The sequence below is a fragment of the Ursus americanus genome, chromosome 14 (genome assembly GCF_024610735.1).
Source record: "Ursus americanus isolate L20-20 chromosome 14, mUrsAme1.1.p, whole genome shotgun sequence".
Classification (NCBI taxonomy): Eukaryota; Metazoa; Chordata; class Mammalia; order Carnivora; family Ursidae; genus Ursus; species Ursus americanus.
The window spans coordinates 54253154-54266221 of NC_142140.1; positions in this window are offsets into that span (position 1 = coordinate 54253154).

Sequence of the window (13068 nt, forward strand, 5' to 3'; positions counted from 1 at the left end):
ACTTTCCATGGGCGAATTGCATGGCATGTGAATTAGATCCACAGATTCGAGTGGGAACCTGTGGGGACGGAAGATTTAGGGTGATTCAAAACAGGGACCTGGATTATCTCAGAGTTGGGGGAGAGTCTGCCCCTCGCCAGCCAGGTAACTCCCTTTTCTCACCTCGGTCTTTTACATAATTTTAGTCCCTGACTCAGTCCCTTATAGGAGGGGACACACACACACACACACACACACCCCTTTCCTGGATAAGCTGCTTCTTTCTCTGCCACCAGAGGACGAGGGGACACACACACACACACACACACACACACACCCCTTTCCTGGATAAGCTGCTTCTTTCTCTGCCACCAGGGGACGAGGGGACACACACACACACACCCCTTTCCTGGACACACACACACACACACACACACACACACACCCATTTCCTGGACACACACACACACACACACACACACACACACACACCCATGCCCCTTTCCTGGATCAGCTGCTTCTTTCTCTGCCACCAGGGGGCGATCCTGCCGTGATATTTGGGTGTCTGGCCCCAGACCTGAAGATGCCGGGGGTGGAGCTTTCTTCTGTGGACTGAGGGAGCCTTAAGTGTGGGCAGCAGTTGGCTAACTCCTTGCTTTCTTTATGGTAAACAACGTGTCCTGGGGAGGGGGTGCTTTTTCTCATTATAAAATGATTACTGGTGTGTTTAAAATAGATAAAGCATAAAAATAAAGGTAATATATGTTCATTTGGAAATAAATATTCATCATACATGGTCATTAGAACATTCAGAAAATACAGAATATTAAAAAAGGAAAGTAAGGGGCGCCTGGGTGGCTCAGTCGTTAAGCGTCTGCCTTCGGCTCAGGGCGTGTTCTGGGATAGAGCCCCACATGGGGCTCCTCAACTGGGAGCCTGCTTCTTCCTCTCCCACTCCCCCTGCTTGAGTTCCCTCTCACTGGCTGTCTCTCTGTGTCAAATAAATAAATAAAATCTTAAAAAAAAAAAAAAAAAAGGAGGGGCACCTGGGTGGCGCAGTCGTTAAGCGTCTGCCTTCGGCTCAGGGAGTGATCCCAGCGTTCTGGGATCGAGTCCCACATCAGGCTCCTCCACTAGGATCCTGCTTCTTCCTCTCCCACTCCCCCTGCTTGTGTTCCCTCTCACTGGCTGTCTCTCTCTGTCAAATAAATAAATAAAATCTTAAAAAAAAGAAAAAAAAGGAAAGTTTAAGTCGTCCACATTCCACTCCCTAGACACAAACACTGCTAATATTTTCTTCTCTTCCCAGTTTGTTACTCTAAGTTCAGTTTATTCTTTTTAATTTTTAAATTTTTTAAAACAGATTTTATTTATTTATTTATTTATTTATTTATTTATTTATTTGACAGCAGGAGAGAGAGTACAAGCAGTGGGAGCAGCAGAGGGAGAGGGAGAAGCAGACTCCCCACTGAGCAGGGATCCTGACCGGGGGCTCAATCCCAGGACCCTGAGGTCATGACCTGAGCTAAAGGCAGACACTTAACCGACTGAGCCACCCAGGCATCCCTCTATGTTCAGTTTAAATGACCCGGTTTTGCTTTTATTGAAACTCAGAGCTGTGAAAGAAAAGATGGACAGATTTGATGACATGAACACATGTCACCATGAACGAAGACAAAAGACCAACCAAAGCAACAGCCTGGAAGGGAATGTTTGCAATATGGAGGCAAAGTGCAGGTAATTGCTAATGTTTACTGAGTGCTTACTGCTCGCTGGGCACTGTTCCAAGTGTTTCTAGGTACAAAATAATTTAATCCTCAACCCTATGATATAGATACCATTATTATCTTTACAAATGAGAACGAGAGGCACAGAGAGATTAAGTGACTTGCCCAAGATCACACAGCAAAGCCTGATTCAGAGCAGCTTGGCCCCAGGGTCCATACTCCTAACCTTACATCAGTGTGCCTTCTTATATAGTCCAGGTTGGCACCCAGGCTATGTAAACAGGCTGGACATAGGGGCGCCCGCACCCAGGCTATGTAAACAGGCTCGACATAGGGGCGCCCGCACCCAGGCTATGTAAACAGGCTCGACATAGGGGCGCCGGCATGGCTCAGTTGGTTAAGCGTCTGTCTTCGGCTCAGGGCATGATCCCAGGTACTGGGATCGAGCCCTCTGTCCTGGTATCGAGCCCTGTGTCGGGCCCCCTACTCAACGGCGAGCCTGCTTCTCCCTCTCCCTCTGCTCCTCCCCTCCCTGCTTGTGCTCTCTCTCACTCTCTCTCTCGAATAAATAGTCTTAAAAACAAAAACAAATAGGCTAGACATATAAAGACCAAATGAATAAAAAACAACAACGTATTTAGTCTCATTAGTAATGGGACAAATGTTAATTCTTATTCTTTCATTTAGCAAATGTTAAAAATATCAAAAACATCCAGTCTTTTGGAGAATTGGATGAATAATGAGTGTCGCCACACTGTTGGGCAGGGGAAGTGTAAATCGTTGAAACTTTTTGGGGAGGGATTTGGCTATGGTGGAACAAAATACTTAAAGCACCTAACCTTTGACCCGGCCGCTCTCCATCCAACAACCGAGCCCGTAAATACATGTGCCTAACGATGTCTGCTCCTCACAACCTGGCTTGCAATGACGCCATTGCTTGTAAAAGTGAAACATGGCAAACAGTCTCCACGACTGACAATAGGGGCATAGTTTGACAAAGTAGGGCATGGCATGCTATGGGAACTCTCGGTAGCCATTAAAGAGTGAGACAGACCTATATTCACTGACATGGAAAAAATCCCTCCATACCTTGCTCCATGGGAAAAAAAAAACCCACATAACATTGAGTACGGTATGAGTGCATTTATGTTGGAGAACGCGAATGGACACAACTATGTATCAGACACCTTGGAAGTCTCTTCCACACAATTGACAATTCTTAGGAAGAAGAGGCAGGGTGAGAGTGTAAGGGGGAATTTCTATATATTTTTTTTTTTACTTTTCTGTTATTTGAGCCTTTTACAATAAGATTGTATTATTTCGATGATTTTTTTAAAGCCCCAGAATATATCTTGTTAAATATTCTTTTAAAGCTTGACACCTCCCCCTCTCCCCTGCCCCCATGGCTGCATAATTACTTAACTTGCCCTTTCCTGCTGGGTTGTTTGCAACTTTCCCCTGTTATACAGGAAACTGGGATGCATATCCCTGTATGTTAATCTCTGTGCCTCTGTGATGAATTCCTTCTGCTACTCCCAGTTCCTCAGTGAAGAAATGAATGAATAAGCACCTATTTATTCTCTGCTTGCGTTCTTACAAGAATATCTCAGATGTAGAAATACTTGACAAGTTGCCCTGGAAAAGGTGGTACACACCCCTGGGAATGGATGCAAAGTCTTGCCTCCTAGAACACTTGAAAACGCCAGGCAGGATTGCAATTTTTAAATATCTATGAATGCGATTGAAAACAGAGTGGCTCACATCCATACAGTGATATCATGTGCCAGGTTCCATTCTAAGTGTTTCAATGTAATGGGTTTCTTTTTTCAATGTAGTGTTTTAATTTATTGTGTGTAATGATCCTACTTCGCTCTTCACTTTATAAGCAGACTGAGGCACAGAATGATGAAGTGAGTCAGTCAATGGTCTGACTTTTTAAATAAGAAGCCCAGAGGGGTGCCTGGCTGACTCCATCAGTTAAGTGTCTGCCTTTGGCTCAGGTCATGATCCTGGGGTCCTGGGATTGGGGGAGGGGTCCTGGGATCCAGCCCTGCCTTGGGCTCCCTGCTCAGCGGGGAGCCTGCTTCTCCCTCTTCCTCTGTCCCTCCCCCCAGCTCATGCACAGTCTCTCTCAAACTCTAGGTGGAATGGTTTGAGACTCTGATTTCATGACCTGACATCAATGTGTTCTTAACTTTTTTCTAAGATTGTATTTTTAAGTAATCTTTACACCCAACTTGGGGCTCAAACCTACAACCCTAAGATCAAGAGTTGCATGCTCTACTGACTGAGCCAGTCAGCCACCCCCTTAACTTTTTTCATAAAGGGTCAGTTGGTAAATATTTTTGGCTTTGCAGGTGATGCAGTCTGTGTCGTGACTACCCAACCCCGCCATCATAACTCAAAAGCACTCAGACAGCATGTAAATCAGTAGGCGTGGCTGTGCTCCAATAGAACTTTACTGATGGACACATAAATTTTGTTTTTCTTTTCAGGGAGGCCTGGGTGGCTCAGTCAGTTAAGAGTCTGCCTTTGGCTCAGGTCATGATCCCGGGGTCCTGGGATCCAGTCTCACATGGGGCTCCTTGCTCAACAGGGAGCTTCCTTCTCCCTCTGCCTGCTACTCCCTCTGCTTGAGCTCACTCTCTCTCTCTCTCTGACAAATAAGTAAATAAAATCTTTAAAAAAAAAAGAAAAAGAAAAAAAATTTAAAGTATGGATTGAACTCACGACCCTGAGATCAAGACCTGAGCTGAGATCAAGAGTCAGGTGCTTAACAAACTGAGCCACCCAGGCACCCTTTGAAATTTTGAATTTCATATAATTTTCAGTTATTGTCAAATATTCTTCCTTTGATTTTTTAAAAAGATTTTATTTATTTATTTGACAGAGAGAGAGAGAGAGCATAAGCAGGGGGAGCAGCAGAAGGAGAGGGAGAAGCAAGACCCCCATTGAGCAGGGAGCCTGATGCAGGGCTCCATCCCAGGACCCTGGGATCATGACCTGAGCCAAAGGCAGACACTCAACAGCCTGAGCCACCCAGGTGCCCCTCTTCCCTTAATTTTTTTTAAAGGTTTTATTTATTTATTTATTTGACGGAGAGAGAGACAGCCAGCGAGAGAGGGAACACAAGCAGGGGGAGTGGGAGAGGGAGAAGCAGGCTCCCAGCAGAGGAGCCTGATGTGGGGCTCCATCCAGAATGCCAGGATCACGCCCTGAGCCGAAGGCAGACACCTAATGACTGAGCCACCCAGGCGCCCCAACCTGTTTTTTTTTTTCTTTTAATTCGTGTAGATTATCGTGTTTACCTTTTCTTTCCAACCTGTGCTTTTTTATTTCTTTTCTTGCCTTTTTACATTGGCCATGACTTCTGATACAATGTTGAATAGAGGCCGTGAGAGCAGACACATTTGCCTTGTTCCCAATCTTGGGGTAAAACATCCCAGCATTCACTATTAAGTATATTGTTTTAGCTATAAGTTTTCATAGATGCTTTCTAGTACATAGAGGAAATCTTCTATTCCTAGTTTGCTGAGAGTTTTTCCAATATCATGAATCTGTGTTGATTTTTGTCAAATGAGTTTTCTACATCTATTAAGATGATGACTCTCATCTGATTTTTCTTTTCTAATCTCTTGGTATGGCAACTTGGATTGATTGATTTTCAAATGCTGAATCCACCTTGCATTCCTCAGATAAACGACCACATGATCATGATGTGTTTTCCTTTTTATAAATTGCTGGACTCTGTTTGCTAATATTTTGTTAGAGATTATTTGCGTCCATATTCATGGAAGATATTGGTCTGTGGTTTTTTTTTTTCCTTGTAATGTCCATATCTGGTTATGGTATCAGGATAATACAACCCTTATAGAATGAACTGGGAAGTACACCCTCCTATTTTCTGGAAGAATTTGTGTAGAATCAGTATTATTTCTTTCTTATATTTTGTAGGATTCACCAAGGAAGCCATCTGGGCATGGAGTTTTCTTTGTGGGAAGGTTTTAAATCACAAATTCCATTTTTAAATAGAGAACTGTTTAGGTCGCCCATTTTTTTTTTAAGTAAGCTTTTGTAGTCTTGCATTTTATGGGATTTGTCTATTCCATGTAAGTTCTCATATTTATCGACATAAAGTTGCTCATAAAATTCCCTCATTATCTTTTTAATGTCTGAAGGACCTCTAGTGATCCCCCGCTTTTATTCCACTGTGCGAGTGCTTTTCAAGCCTCTGCGTCTGTCACATTTCCTATTGTCCCATTGGCCAAAAGAAGTCACAAGGTTAAGCCCTGACTCAGTGTGGGAGGGGATCCCCCAGGTGGGTGGAGACAAGCAGATGTGAACAAATTGGGAGCCATTACTTCAACAATCTGCCGTACACGCTACCTCCTTGTGGAAAGTTTCTGCCCCTAAGGAACAGATTTGTTCATATTACTTGCTTAGTGATTTTGTGTGACCTTTTATTTATACAAGTATAACAAGTGTATTGAACATTCATTAAGACCACCTTACTGCATGGTCTACCTGTCTACAATTCCTCCTACATCTCTTTCTCCCAGAGCACTCATCACAGCTGTAATTAAATAATTGTGTCTTTAGCTGTTCAGTGTCCATGCTCCCACTCAAATATTAGCTCCATGAGGACAGAGACCGTGTCTGTCTATCTAGGTTGAATCCCCGGCTCCGAGCACATAGTAGGTGCTCTATTAATTCATGTGTTTGAAATGAAAACCTGTAATCTACAAGCTACTCCACATCTTGGCAATTATCTTCACGTCTAGGATACATCCTTTGATAGGAAAATTGAGAAATGAGGTGGGGAGTCTATGAAACGGACTCCACAAGCATGAACTGAGTGCCTACTGCATGCACGTAGGATCTGCTAGAAGACTAGATCTGGGGCCGGCAGAGCTGGAAGGGGCAGTGAGCTCCCTTCTCATGGAAAGAATCAAAGACAGGTAGTACAAAAGGAGATGGAGATGCCATAGAGGGGGCTTGTTTTAGCTTTGGGGAAGGTTTGGACTAGACAGTGTTTACAGTTCCTTTTGTTTCCAATATCCTACAATTCCACACCAGGGATTGAGTTCGAGGGAAAGATAGGATATGGAAAAAGGAACACAAAAGGAGGACTCCAGGAGGTGGAAGGATGGGGTTGCGGGGAAGAACAGTTTCAGAGAACAGCAGGAGAAAGTCGTGGAGGGTGGTTGGAGATGCAGAGAGGTTTCAGAGGGAAGATTTTAGGTGAAGTTTCCACTCCCTCTCATCTCACTTCTTTGACTCCTTCCTTTGTACCTCCCACATGCACCCTTGAAACTGCTCTCCTCAAGGTCACTATTGAACACTGTGTTCCTGTTTCTACTGTGAGGGCTCAGTCCTTATCTCACAGACCCTCCAGTTCAGCCCCAAACTCTGGGGAGCACTCCCACTTTCTAGAAACCCGTGCCCTCTTTGGTTTTCCTCTCCAGGCTCCTTTGTCAGCCTGTGTCTCCTTTTCCATGGGGCTTCAATTTCCGACTTCCCCACGGGCACCCCCAGGTTCTGGCCATGGCTCTTGAGGGGCTCCTGAGCATCATAGGACCCAAAGTTTATATGTGATTTGCCTTTTCCAGCATGTCCTTTAGCTGTGCCTTCAGGGTTGGCAGGGGCCAGGGGGCACAGCAATGAGCTTAGAGGATAATACGGAACCTTCATCTGTGTTGAGTCCCCACAGGCTTCACCAATGTCAGAAGAGCAGCCAGAACCCCGTCCTGTCTCCACTTCTCCCTCCCACCTCCATCCCCTACAATCACATCGGTCTTCAGGTTTTATATCTGCAGAGTCACTGCCTCACATCTGTTTGCCCAAAGACATTGTCCTACCAGAGGGAGGGAAAAGAGAGATGAAGTGGACAGAACATTTCTTCCCATCAAGGACAATGCAAAGGACAGAAGGCATGCTTGAGATAATCTCTCTCCCTTGACCTGCATCAGGACAGACTGTGTGCGTGAATGTGTGTGTGAGCACGCGCGTGTGTGTGTGAATGTGTGTGTGTGTGTATGTACAGATATCTGTGTTCATGAGTGCAATTGTGTGGGTATCATTCGGTATATTTGTAAGTTTCCAAGTATGTATCTGTGGATATTTGTTTAGTATTTATTCATGTGTCCCTTTCTGTGTGTGTGTTTATTATAGACTGTTTTAAAAAACAGTTTTAGGTTTGTGGCAAAAGTGAGCAGAAAATATGGAGTTCCCATACACCCCCTGCCATCACAAAATCACAGCTTCCCCCACTATCAACATCGCCCCAGAGGGAGACATTTGTTACAATCAATGAACCCACACTGACACGTTGTCATCACTCAGAGGCCGTAGTTTGTATCAGGGTTCAGTCTTGGTGTCGTACATTCTGTGGGTTTTGACAAATGTGTAGTGACGTGTACACATAATTACAGTCTCATACTGAGTATTTTCACTGCCCTGAAACTCCTCTGTGCGCCACCGATTCATGCCGACCGCCCCCACAAACCCCTGGCAGTTGCTGATCCTTTTACTGTCTGCATGGTTTCACCTTTTCCAGAAGGTCCTAGAGCTGGGATCATACTGTCCGGAGCCTTCTCAGATCAGCCTCCTTCACTCACTAATAAGCATGTGAGATTCTTCCACGTCTTTTCGTGGTTTGAAAGTTCATTCTTTTTAAGAGCTTTATGATATCCCAGTGTCTGAATAGACCACAGTTTATGTATCCAGTCACCTACTGGAGGACATCTTGGAGGCTCCCAAGTCCCATTGTCCTTTTGTGTGAGAGAGGCAAGGAGCCATGAAGGAGAGCAGACGTTCACGATCTTGTGATGAGTGCCCATCATGATGAGTGATGCCTCATGTGCCCATTGAAAGTACGGTATTCCCAGAGGGCAATGTCGGAAGAGCACCCATGTGATTATAGGGGATGGGGGTGGAGGGAGAGGTGGCGAGAGAGGGGGGCTCGGGCTGTTCTGACATTGCCCCCCTGGGAATGCTGTACATTTAAATGGGCACATGGGGCATCACTCATCCACGATGTGTACAAGATCGTGAACTTCCACTCTCCTTCATGGCCCTATGGGACCTGAAACTCAACCTGTCCGAGACGAAACTTATCACCCTCCCCTCCCTCGCCCAACCCGGCCCCTCATCTCACGTTCCCATCTCAGCACATGACACCACCATCTACCCAGTTGCGAAAGGCATCAGCAATCTGTGCATCTTCCAAAACTCCTCCCTTCTTCTGCCTCCTGCCCCCATGATCAGCAAGTCCTGTCAATTCTCTCTCCCAAACACATTCTGAATCTTTCCGTTCTCTCCAGCCCCAAAGCCACACCCTGGCATTGGCCTTCCGAGTGAAGCTTCCACGAGGCCCTCCACAGCGGTGGAGTAGTTTTGGAAATACCAGGCTGCTCAGCTCGGCCCTGGAGCTCACAAACACGCACGGGGCTTTCTGGCCCGCGTTTCCAGATCTGACTTTGTTGCCTGCCTCTATGTGCGTGGTTTCCAATGGGAAAGCGATTTGGCCTGCTGGGAGATGTTGCGCAATGTCTGGAGATGTTGTTGGTTGTCACAACTGGAGGGGGCTGTTACTGGCGTCTAGTGTGTAGAGGTCAGGGATGCTGCTAAACTCAACAGTGCACAGGACAGCCCCTCCCCCAACAATGATCCGTCCCCAAATATCAACAGAGCTGAGGGTGAAGAACCTTTGTCTGGAATGGCTTAAAGCCCTCCGCAGACCGGCGCTGTCCTGACGGGCTGATCACCTGTGCGGATGAGAGAGTATAGGAAACAGCAAGTGTGGAGAAACTTTAAAGTCACTTGACATAGTAATTTTATGACTTTTGGGAGCATGTTTTGCATGTCTTTTAAATTCTTTTTGTCATCGATTTTTAGAACAATTTTGAGTTTACAGAAAAATTGAGCAACTAGTACAGTTTCTCTGTACTCCCTCCCGCAGCGCGCACGCATGCACACACACACACACACACACACACACACACACACACACACACAGAGTTTCCCCTATTAGTAACATCTTTCACTAGTATGGGACATTTGTTACAATTAATGAACCAACTTTGACACATTAGTATTAACTAAAAGCACATGCTTTGTTCAGATTTCTCCAGCTTTACCCTAATGTCCTTTTTGTGGTCCAGGATCCCACATGACATTTAGCTGTCACGTGGCCTCAGGTGCTTCCTGGCTGGGGTGGTTTCTTGAGCTTTCCTCATCTTTGATGACCTTGACAGTTTTGAGGAGCATGGGTCAGGGATCCCAGAGGGTGCCTTTTGTTGGAATTTTCCCGATCCTTCCCTCACAGTGAGGCTAGGGTTACAGGTTTTGGGAAGGAAGATCGCAGACGCAAAGTGCCATTCTCCTCACAAGATATCGTGAGAGTACATACTATCCACCTGATTATGACCGTGGATGGTGGCCTTGATCCCCCAGCCGGGTGACATTATGTGTATGCCCGGTTTCTCCACTGTGAAGTTCCTCTTTGTCGCCCTCTTTCCACACTATACTTCTTGGAAGGAAGTCGGGCTGTGCAGGTCCCCCCGTTTTGGAGGAAGCAGAATCTACATCAATGATTTGGAATTCCTCTGCACATCAGGTCCGTCTCTCGTCCACCGCTAATGCATTCAATCATTTATTTGTATCAGGACGCACTCATGGATATTGACTCTATCCTTGCGATTACAATACAACAAGACGTTCGTTTTGTTCCTCCACTAGTGCCAGCTTTGGCCCCTGGGGGCTCTTTCAGCGGGCTCCCCTGGCCTTTGGCACACCTCATCAATTGCCAGCTGTTCCTTGCTTTCTGGCACCATGCATGTCTTTTTCAATTTTATTTTCCTAGAAATTAATTTTTATTGCATTTTATGGGTTGGGGGGGATGTGGTTCTTCAGTGGAGAAAAATTGAGAAGCCCTTCAAGACCTTCCAGCAGCTTCTTCTGCACTGTCAGCTGCAGCAGCCTTCCTCGGAGCATACCAGCCTTGCACCCGCCCCAGGGCCCTTCCAGGCTCTCCACTTGGAATGCTTTTCCTTCAGCTCTTCCTTTTCCTCCTTCCTGTCTCTGCCTCTCTCCCCACCTCAGAGAAGCCTCCTCCTCCCGCAGCCCCTACCCCGTCTCTAGCACTCTGGCTTTGTTTTCTTATCATCCCAAGAGTTTGTCCCCTGCTGAAATAATCTGTTTGGTGTATTAACAATTGCTTCTAAACGTAAGCATCAGGGCACCTGGCGGGCTCAGTGGCTGGAGCGTGCAACTCTTCATCTTGAGGTTGTGAGTTTGAGCCCCATGTTGGGTGTAGGGATTACTTAAAAACAAAATATTTAAAAAAATTTAAAAAATGAAAATAGATGCAGTGTCACGAGGACAGGGATAGACCTTGGCGTGCACCATATTGTGGGTTTTTTTTTTTTTAAGTTATTTTGAAATATTTCAGAAACGTCTCCCTGAGATCCCTGGATGTGGTGGTGGTGAGGGGGGTGTCTGATGATAACCTCCTTCTACTGAGACCAAACTTCAGAGAGGCCACCGTGGGACACTGTGTGGGTGGGGAGAAGAAAAACAGTGGCCATGCTTGAATCCCCATCACTGTAGTTCAATGTGGGTGAGAGGTACAGAGAGGGAATCCCGACCATCCTCTGCTCTGAGGTCCCCACAACTGCTGGCCTCATCCAGCCTCATCTGAGGGTCATGAATGGTTAGAGAAGGTAGGCTAGCCTCGGGATGGAAGGGCAGCATAGTGGATCAGTGGGTGGATGCAGGTGCCTTGGGCTCAAAGCATCCTTCCATTCTCCTTGCCATGTCACTTTGGGGCTCTCAGCCTCAATATTTCTGTCTGTAAGGTGGGTATGATACCTATTACGTCAGGATAGTGTGAGGATTAAACGAGACTGTGCTGGGCATAAAAGACTCTCAAAAGTTACCTGTTGGTATGATCCCCAAAGGGCACACACATGCTGAATTTTGCAGATGATTTTGGGGGCTTCATATGCTTCCCCAAAACCTAGTCCTGAATCCCAACGTATGAACCCTCTAAGTCCTCCCCACCCCCAGCTTCATAACCAGAGCCTGTCTGATGAGTTAGGAGGTGTGAGAACCAAAGGAAGCCCCAGGTGAGGGAGGAGGCGGCAGGCGAGGACTTGGGGAGGGCCGGAGGGGGGCTGCAGGGAGGGGGCCACCTCCTGCACACAGGGGAGCCAGTGTGTCTAGAGCTGCCTGGGCCCCAGGAACAGGCCCTCAGGGGTGGGTGGGACCTCGGTTCCAGCCGGCTGTGTGTGGGTGGGGCGGTCTGGCCCAGCCAGGAGTTCCAGTTGGCCCAGTGTGGGGGCTGGGCCTGGGGCAAGGGCAACTGTGCCCAGCTCCCTGCACTGACACCATTGGATGCCCCCAGGCCCTCCAGCCCAGGACAGGGGAGGGCGTGCATGTCCCCTCCCGGGGCCCAAAGGGTCTGCTTGTGTGTTTACAGAGCATCCCCCCGGGAGTGTATGCCACTCATGTTCGTCCTTGGGGTCCACAGAGGTCATGAGAACCTTCCCAGGGAAGCAAACATGAGTGTGAGCCAACAGGACATGCCACTCTTACAGGTCTGGCAGCCCATGACAGCACGCCCTTCCCGTCCAGGGCACCTCCCCATGCCAGGAGCCCCAACGGTGCTGCAGATGGGGAAACCAAGGCCCAGTGGTGAAAGGACGTGTTCAGGTCTTTCAGGGGGATTGGGACAGGAGCCGAGGCACATGCATCGCACACGTCAACATGTGTGTTCAAACACATACACACTGGCCCCTTTGTGTGCCCACACCCACCTTCTGCACGGGCACATCCAGACAGGAGGGCCGACGCCCCAGCTCCCCTCCCTTGGGCACACCCACCCCTCTCCGTTCACACGCTCTGGACCATGAGACCCACGCCTCAAACACAGCTGGGCAATGTATGTTAAGGACCCAGGAACTTCTACAAAGTGTGGGCTCAGGGACCACCACCTGGGAGGGGAGCCGTCTCAGGGAACTGACTTGCAGTTGTGCTTTCTCATCTCAGAGAATTTCATACAGTTGAGAAAACACTGATTGTTCTGTGTGTGTGCTTGTGTGTGCATGCGTGTGTTTTGAATACACTCCCTCTGTAGTTGTAAAGGGAGAAACTCACACATCCCCTCACAAGGAATTCACCCACCTAGTCTCACGTAGCTCTGACACACACATGCGTCTAGGTACACACAAATAACCTACACACTCACAGAGCCATTCGAAGCACAACTACTTACACACACATACCCACACACACGCTCCCGTCATAGATTCATAGTCAGCCACACCCACAAACGCACTCACACACAGAGGTAAGTTCAGAT